Genomic DNA, 9,440 nt, shown 5'->3' on the forward strand with positions numbered 1-9,440 from the left:
GTCTCAGATGTACCTACCCCGTTACCCTTATCTTGTTCGATCGGTTGAATGGGAACATAATCTTCCCCGAACTGTTTCTCCGGAGGTGGGAAACTATAGTCATGCTCAAATGGAGAAGGGCATTATTTATAATCACCACTAGTTTCTTTTCCTCCAACATTCTGACTATACTCTGGGACAAACGCAAATCTCTTGAAAATATAGGCCTTTTCCTTTTTAGTTTCAAAACTGATCTTAAAGGATTCCTTTTCTCTCTTAAGCTCATCTATCTCCTTAATCTGCCTAATTATGGTCTGAGTATTTAACAACACATTCGACTTCAAATTGGTCACCTGATCGTCTAATGTCTTAATTATGTCCCTAAACTCTTTTTCTCTATTCTTAAAATACAAATTATCCTCATATTGCTTCTTAAGAACTTGATAAGCCTTTTTAAGGTCATCTATTTCTCGATTTAAAGCAACACAATTATTACAGTTTTGGCAAATATAAGACAACCTTTTGACCTGATCCTCTAGAGTTACACATCTATTGCATGTTTTAACAGACTTCCTAAGTTCATGCAATTGCAAGTCTAAGCTAACACAATTTTTACAAATCGGATTAGTTTCAGGCATTACCTTAGAGTTATTTGAAGAGTCTGCCATGAACGCATAGGGATGCGGAGCTTCTTTTTTGACTTCACCAGACTCAGATTCGGATTCTAATTCTGACTCTGAGCTTGAGCTATCTGAACCAAGATCCAAATTGACCATCCCCTTCTTATTCAATGTCTTCGTCCTTTACAGATGCTGAGTTGCACATCGAAGACTGACTATCATACACACAAGATTTCTTTGGGTCGTCATCTGAAGAGGATGACTCACTGTCTGTCCAAATGTCCCCTTCACTGTGAATGGCCCACTTAAACTTCTCTTCCACCCCCTTGTTTACATACCCTCGACGCAAGTAATTTTCCCAGTTCCATGCCCTGTCAATCCTATCTTCCATTCTGCATCCTAAGCATTTGCATTGTTTATCTCTTCCAACGCAACCCATCTTTTCTCTCTCAACCTTTTCTCTTTCTTCTTCTTCCTCAGTCATCTGAATCCTAACTACATTAGCATGACGATCGTAAGCATCAGTCACATCGAAGGACCAATCATAGGACTCATCATCATAAGTAACTGCTAAAGCCTGTGATGATTCATCCATAATGGGAACATTTACAGTATTCTTCGATTCACGCTTCTGATTATGAAATGGGTTATGAAATCCTTGCTGCTTTGGTTTAGTGCAGTTTCGCTTGAAATGACCCAACTCTTGACAGTTATGACACCTTACTTTGTTCATGTCAAAACCAAATTTGGTGTTCTTACTCACACCCAAGTGTTTCTCCCAGTCTTTTCAATGTATCTTTTTGCCCTGCGAATCACACTTCCCATAGCCCATAGAATATCCATTTTTTTATCTCGTTCTCGTCTATCTGATCGTAGTCTTCCTGTTTCAAATGACTATTTCCAATTCTCCCATGTAACAAATCATTGTAAGAATTTACTACCATCGAGACTAACGCCATATCCTCCTCAACTCCTTTTATCGTACGCAAGCGAATATTCTCTGTTCTCAAAACCTCAGTACTTGCCCCCTTGGTTGAAGTTGTCTGATACAGAACACTTTGAGGTGCAGGAGTGACATAAATTGACGTTATGTTATCAGTATTTGAAGTAAAAGCTGTCTGTGGCTGGGCGTGTTTCACTTCAGATGAACCTATTTCTGGAGCCTTATATTTCACAGGATTCTGAACGGTCTCCAACCTCTTCAATCTCTCTTGAAATTCTAGCTCCTTTGCCTGAAGCTTAGTAACAAACGCACTCAACGAATTATCCATGATAGCAAAGGACTTCTCAATCTCAACAATCATTGGATCCCATTTAATCGGTAGACCCTCACGAAAGCATTGGACAAGCTTCTTGGTAGGAAAGACAATATCAAAGCGTTTGAGTTCAGTTAACAAATGACGATATCTAGTAACAGCATCTTTTAGAGATTCATCGGGTTGAACAACAAAATTCTCCCATTCTTTCTTCAGATGCTTGCCTTTTATTTTTCTATACTCAGATGTCCCTTCATTTCCACTCTCTAGAGCATTCCATAAAGCATAGGTTTTCAAATGTGTTTCAAATTAATGGAATATCTCTTTAGACAATGCTTGAGTAAGATGACTATAAGCTTTACACTCAAGGTTATAATCCTCACGCTCAGTTGCAGACAATTCCATGGGTATCTTGGTATCCCCATGATCATTAGTCGGAAAACATACTCAACCTTTAAGAAATTATATAACCTAGAGTCTATGCGGTTTAGTGAAATCAGGAACCTAGGCTTCCATTCTGCAAAATCATCCAAAGATTCCAGCCTAGGTACCCTATATGAGCTACCAATCTCATTTTCTGTCTTCAACAAGTGATGGAGACCTGACGACGAAGCACTGATAAGAGCTGATTGCATTTCAGGAGATTTAAACACGTCTGACATTGTAACCGTACGGTTGCACAGTACGGTTGCAGAAGTTTATACTGTTGCAACACTTGGATGCAAGTGATGTGGCACGGTTGCAATATACACGGTTGCAAAGTGTAACCAAATAAGATTATACAGGTGTAGGGTATAACCGGACGGATGCAGAGTGTATCTGTACGGTTGTGATGTTATACGATTGTGATTTAAGCGGATGGAGATTACACGGATACAAGACGTATCCGTACGGTTGTGGTGTCCGAATGGAGTACCCATGCGGTTACAGTGTGTAACCGTACGGTTGAATACTTGGTCGAATCTGGGCGGAAAAACTGCACAGAAACAAGGGTTTAAGGTTTTGGTCGATCTAGCACTCAATCTTGAGAAAAACCAGCGTATGTTTGACGTCCAAAATAGAGTTTTAGACCAGACAAACACATTTACTTCAACAAAAACACGAATTAACACTGAAAAGTCATGATTCAAAAGGGTTTTTGACAAAAACACTAAAAACACAATTTCTTAACAAAGTTTGACAAAAACCAATCGTTTAATCAATCACACAAGCTCTGATACCACTTATAGGATCGTGTAAACAGAATTAAACGATATTAGATTCAATAACGAGTGCAGAAAATCTCGTTATTGGGTTTTATACTCAAAACTCAATGAAAACCTTTGATCTTAATGACAAAATCGACTTAGATATGTTAAAGATCGACTATATTGAATGCTAGAACACCAGGGAAGCGGATTGTACGTGTAGTATAGGCTAGGATGCGTAACCCTAACAATGAACCCGAAATCCCCTTTAAATACACACAGCACGTTGCAACCGTGCGGTTGCACCTTGCAACCGTGCGGTTGCCTGTCTAACCGTACGGTTTCATCCTACAACCGTGCGGTTGCATACGAACAGAGAAAGTTAAACAATTTAGCATTTTAACTTGATTATAATGAACTCGGGGACTAATTATGCACCAACACATATGATGAGAGCTTTGAAAAACGTATGTGGCTTTAGGCGATACAGTACGCGATCAGGTTGTTGGTGTTCACAAAACTTGTGTTCCAAATGCTTTGGGTGATATTCAAGTAGTGATCAACGAGAGGGGAGTAAACCACCCACACGATCATCTCCCTCAGTTGCGTATCTCGCTCCCAACTGCTGTCTTGAAGAAAACCCGAACTAATCTGAGTTAACAAACCATATATAAGATTTGTAAACGAAATTACAGTATTATATTAACAAACCATATATAAGCTATGTAATAACTAAAACAGATATTAGAAAATGTGAAATGAGACAATGGGAAAGTAAAAATTGGTATAATTACGGGTGCTCTCAGTTAATTTGTTTCGGTATATTCGGTTTTAAAATTTTTAAGATAAAATCAAAAAATCAGAACTGTATTCAATTTCAACCGGAACTGAAAAAAGAAGAAAACGAATAGTAACATAGCTAGTGACTAGGGATAGCAATGGATGTTTCATCCATGGATATCCACCCGACCCGATCTATTTGTAGTGTATATGGATGATGTAAATGGACGAACAATGAATATGGATATGTGTATGGATGATCTAAATATTTTGTGGATCGGATATGGATGACAATTTATCATCCATGGATATATCCATTACCACCCAGAATAAAACTATATATACATATATACGTACTAAAATATATACATATACATCTACATGTCGATATACGTACATATACATATAACTTATAAATTCTTAAATTATAGACAAAAATAAGAGTTATCATAGTCACGAATATTAAATTATTACTAACAATATTAGAAGTTACATATTTAGATTAGTTTTAAACGTATATGTACTTATATTATAGAGCATTTTGCTTAATTAAATTCATAATTGACGACAAATTACAATCAAAACATACGCAAAACATGCGTAACAAACCAAAAACATAAAGATTGAATACTTACATTTGTTATAATCTATATTAAATTGTCAAAAACGTCGTTCGATTAACATTTAAATTGATATTCAACGGATATCCATTAACCAGCTCAATCCAACGGATATGGATATAGACGGATGAGCTTAAACTGAATGGATATGGATATGGATATGAATAATGAAAAATTAAATGGATATGGATGTGGATATAACATCATCTGATCCATTATCATCCCTATTAGTGACTATGAGAATCGTGACTCTGATAACAATAATGACTCTGCTAGTGTGTACTTCATTTGAAAAGAGATTAATCACCATTTTCTTAAAAAGAGTTGAAGGTCGTGAAGTTTTATTTGAGGTCATATCCTCTACTCTATAGTGAGGTCGAAGATTATGTCATTAAAGTGGAAGGACTTCTCATATGTGTGGTTAATGAAAGCTAATTGGGAGATTTCATAGAGGATGGTTGTTCTTATTTTTGTTGTTGGATGTGTTGTTAGATTCAATATCTTTTAGCAAATGTTTTTTGTGAGGCAATAAGACTCTTATAGTCGTTGAATGTATTTGTACTGTCCTTTATTCTATATAGTAAAATTCACCAGCTAGATGCCCTTTACAAAAAAAAAATCTGATTTTCAATTAGAGCGTATTTATAAGAAAGTTAAATTGAACTGAAAATCAATTTCAATTTGAAAATAAAAATCGAACTGAAAATCGAATTTAAAATTGATTTGGTTTTCAAGTAAATCGACTTTAAACTAAATATTGAACACCTGTATGTATATTGAGTGAGTACTCTTAAAATTTTATAGGACTCTGGATGTGTATATTTGTACTTTTTTCATTAGTCAATACGTACTATTTTATGTTTTTACTTGAACATCAAATACTACAACACAAATGAATTATAGTGTTATCGTTACTTATTTTTGAAATGTTGATTGGTGATGAAAGTATTACTTAAGATTACAGCGTAAGATTGAATAAATGACTCAATGAACACAATATTTTAATGTGATGCCCTTTTTAATTCCTCGATATAAAAAAGGAAAAAAATAGAATTTTATAATTATTTTAACAACTACTATACTTTCTTAAATACTTTATAACTAGTGACATCTTTTTAAAAAGCTTCTTTATATAAGAAACTCTCCAAACCTACTCAAAAGTCACACAGGGTCAAAAATTCACTATATTCTCTCTCCGAAGTACTTTCAAATCAAATGACAATTGATTTATGTAGATGTGGCAAATAAGCTGTAATCAAAACCACATGTACGGTAGACAGGTAAACAGGCAATGCTCATACATAATATCCACACCTCTTCCCGTATCAACGTACATGCGCTTGATCTGTATTCCGCATTTAGGAATGTGACATTTGATGTTAACAAGTTGATTGGATATATCTAACGATGGCACCGGTGGGGACGAAACAGGAACTAGTTCCCATTCTTTACCAGATTCTACCTTCCTGCGTTGTCCTACTTTCGCAATCTCTACCATATTAATCGTCAGAACCACGCATTTTCCTTTATCCGTTTTCTTTTTCCATGCGTAAGTTTTTTCTTTCACCGCTCCGACGTGCTAGCCTTTCCCTTGTCTTTCCATGGTGGGTTGAGATAATCGAGTTTTACTGCTTTCATCGCTTCAATCATGCGTTCCATCAAATTCTTGCATCTGTTAGGTGTTTTCGATAGACAGAGGCGTTGTTACTGCAAAAGTTGCGCATATGGGTTTTGTTGCCAATAGTTCCTTAGGTGTTTTCGATAAACTTTTAAGCAGCGCGTAATTCTGGTTGTTGATCCTACGCTGGTTATTATAGTGGTAGTTACCACCATTGTGCCATCCTATGCCATTCTGAATAGGTCATCCCCTAAAGTACCTATTTTTTGCATTGTTATTGCGGTTATGGTCCCGCAGGCGATCATTATCATCGTCTCTTTTGTTGTTGCGATGACTTATATCCGGGACCTCGCTGTCTTCATATATATGCATATAATCATGGCACTCTTTGAGTGCCTCTACGTAAGTAGCAGGCACCGTACGACGCAAATGATTCACCAAAGTACGGTGATGCTCGGAACTAATTCCATGAATAAGCCCAAAAATTTGTTGTTCTGCCTTTAAATCTGGAATGCGCAAACATTCATTAGTGTATCGTGTAAGGAATTCTCCTAAAGTTTTCTTTGATATCTGCATAATATCATGACAATTCGATGTGAGTGCACTTCTGCGGACGTTGTACTGCATACGAAACTTTGGGCGTAAATCCACGAATCCGGTAATGCTACCGGCGGGAAGCTTATTGACCCATCCCCGCGCAATTCCTTTCAACGTCATTGGGAAGATCTGACAACCTACAGGATCGACCCATTTTTTAGCACGCATGGCGTCTTCAAACCTTTGAAGAAAATTGACCCTGTCTGATTGACCTCTATATGTACCCAGCATGTGCGGTATTTTAGGCGCGCTAGGAAACGAGTATGTAGATATGTGCGGGAGAAACATATCAAAAGTAGTAGGCAACTCAAAAGGCTGTGAAACGAGTTCACCTTTTAACCCCACAACTCTTCATCATGTCCTGGACGAAATCAGACTGCGCAAATAAGGGAAGCACTTCTGGTGAGGCAGCTTGCATGAACTATCATGCGAGAGTGGCATGACCTTGCAAATTTTGGCAAGAATGGCTAGCTCGTCGGTATCTGCATATATGGCCAAGGTTGTTGACCCGGAAAAGAAGTGTAATTTGTTCCATAGAATTAATAGGGGTCTAGATTTGCGACGTAGAAGTTTGCTGTTGTCAATTAGATTGCGCACACTATAAAGATTGCAGGTAAACTGTGAAGAGACCCCTTGACTGTTGCGGCTGTGAAAGGACCAGTTCATATACATTATAAACGATTCACAATAGTTGATTACATCGCGAGGTATTTGACCTCTATATGATACATTTTACAAACATTGCATTCTCTTTTAAAAGACAAACTTTCTTTACAACGAAAACTGACGGTATGCACACCATTTCATAATACATCCAACTATAATTGACTTAATAATAATCTTGATGAATTCAATGACTTGAATGCAACGTATTTCAAAATATGCCATGAATGACTCCAAGTAATATCCTTAAAATGAGTTAATGCACAGCGGAAGATTTCTTTAATACCTGAGAATAAACATGCTTTAAAGTGTCAACCAAAAGGTTGGTGAGTTCATAGGTTTATCATAACAATCATTTCAATATATTAATAGACCACAAGATTTTCGTTTATAAATATATGTACACTTGCAAGTGTATTAAAGTATTCTATAAGTTGTAGGCACCCGGTAACAAGCCTTAACGTTCATGTTTTACCCTCTGAAGTACACCAGATCAGGTGTGTTTAAAATAACCTCGAAGTACTAAAGCATCTCATAGTCAGGATGGGGTTTGTCAGGCCCAATAGATCTATCTTTAGGATTCGCGCCTACCGTACATAGACAAGTAGTTTAATGTTACCAAGCTAAGGGTATATTTCTGGTTTAAACCCACATAGAATTAGTTTTAGTACTTGTGCCTATTTCGTAAAACATTTATAAAAACAGCGCATGTATTCTCAGTCCCAAAAATATATATTGCAAAAGCAATTAATAAGGGAGCAAATGAAACTCACAATACTGTATTTTGTAGTAAAAATACATATGACGTCATTGAACAAGTGCAATGTTGGCCTTGGATTCACGAACGTATCAATATTGAGATTCAATATTGCAGGAAAAGTACGTAGACGCAACGGAGATGATAAACACTAGTTTGACTCACGAGCAATACTCCCGAACCATACCCATAACCTCCATAGCTTTAACCCATAATTTCCTTAGCTCTATCCCGCTCGAAAAACAATTTCGAAATCACTCGGACAGCACTCCGTCGTAATATTTTATGTATACTGATAATATCTTGAAATATTACGGAGTAAATATATATATGTAAATCGATTGAGAGAGTTTAGAGAAAATATTTTCAAGTTTCTATCAAATAATGAAACCTATTGAATTCTATTTATAATAGATTTTTGAATTATTAAAGTATGAATTATTAAAGTAAATTATTAAAGTATGAATTATTAAATAAATTATTAAAGTATGAATTATTAAATAAATTATTAAAGTGTGAATTATTAAAGTGAATTATTAAAGTATGAATTATTAAAGTGAATTATTAAAGTATGAATTATTAAAGTGAATTATTAAAGTTAAGGTAAAGTAAAAATAAAGTAAAGGTAAAGTTTAAGTATGGTAAAAGTATAAAACTATGTACGTATAATACGCGTATAAATATATATAATATTAATTTAAATCGTTATATATATTTAATAAAATAAAATATAAATATCGTTATCTTTATCATACTGGTTAAGTACTGAGTTGTTAAAAGTGGTTCTAGATATTTATAAAAGTTATATACGTTTTAATAATAAAGTTCTTTTTAAATTGAAAATGTTTTTGTACGTTTGAAACTAAGTCAAATAAATATGATAATTTTGTTTTCCAAAACTAAATATATTTAAGAAGCATTTTGTTTAAAGGTTAAAATAATGGAAATCGTTATATCATAAAACGTTTTAGAAAAGTAAAATCATATATTTTCATAATAGGTTTCAAGTTTTTAAATTACAGTCTGTTGGTGAAGCATGCGATAAAGTTCAAAGGTTAAATAAACGTATGAAATAATCTTAATGAAAAATGTCGAGTTACTTAACTTGTCGATATCCAACATCTAAGTTATTTACACTCCACGTTCTTACTTATAAATCACTTTACCATTTTTCGAATGTCGTCAAAAAGAATAGATTTCTTAAATCATAGCGGACCTTATAACATAGACCCGTAATCATATCACAATGTATCTGATAAATCAATCATTTGATATTATCTTCTAATTCCATCGATAAACATATTGAAACAAATACGTTCATGTAAAGTATTATACGTTTAATACTTTATTAATATTTTTAAGT

The sequence above is a fragment of the Rutidosis leptorrhynchoides genome, chromosome 1 (assembly GCF_046630445.1).
Source record: "Rutidosis leptorrhynchoides isolate AG116_Rl617_1_P2 chromosome 1, CSIRO_AGI_Rlap_v1, whole genome shotgun sequence".
NCBI classification, from domain to species: Eukaryota; Viridiplantae; Streptophyta; class Magnoliopsida; order Asterales; family Asteraceae; genus Rutidosis; species Rutidosis leptorrhynchoides.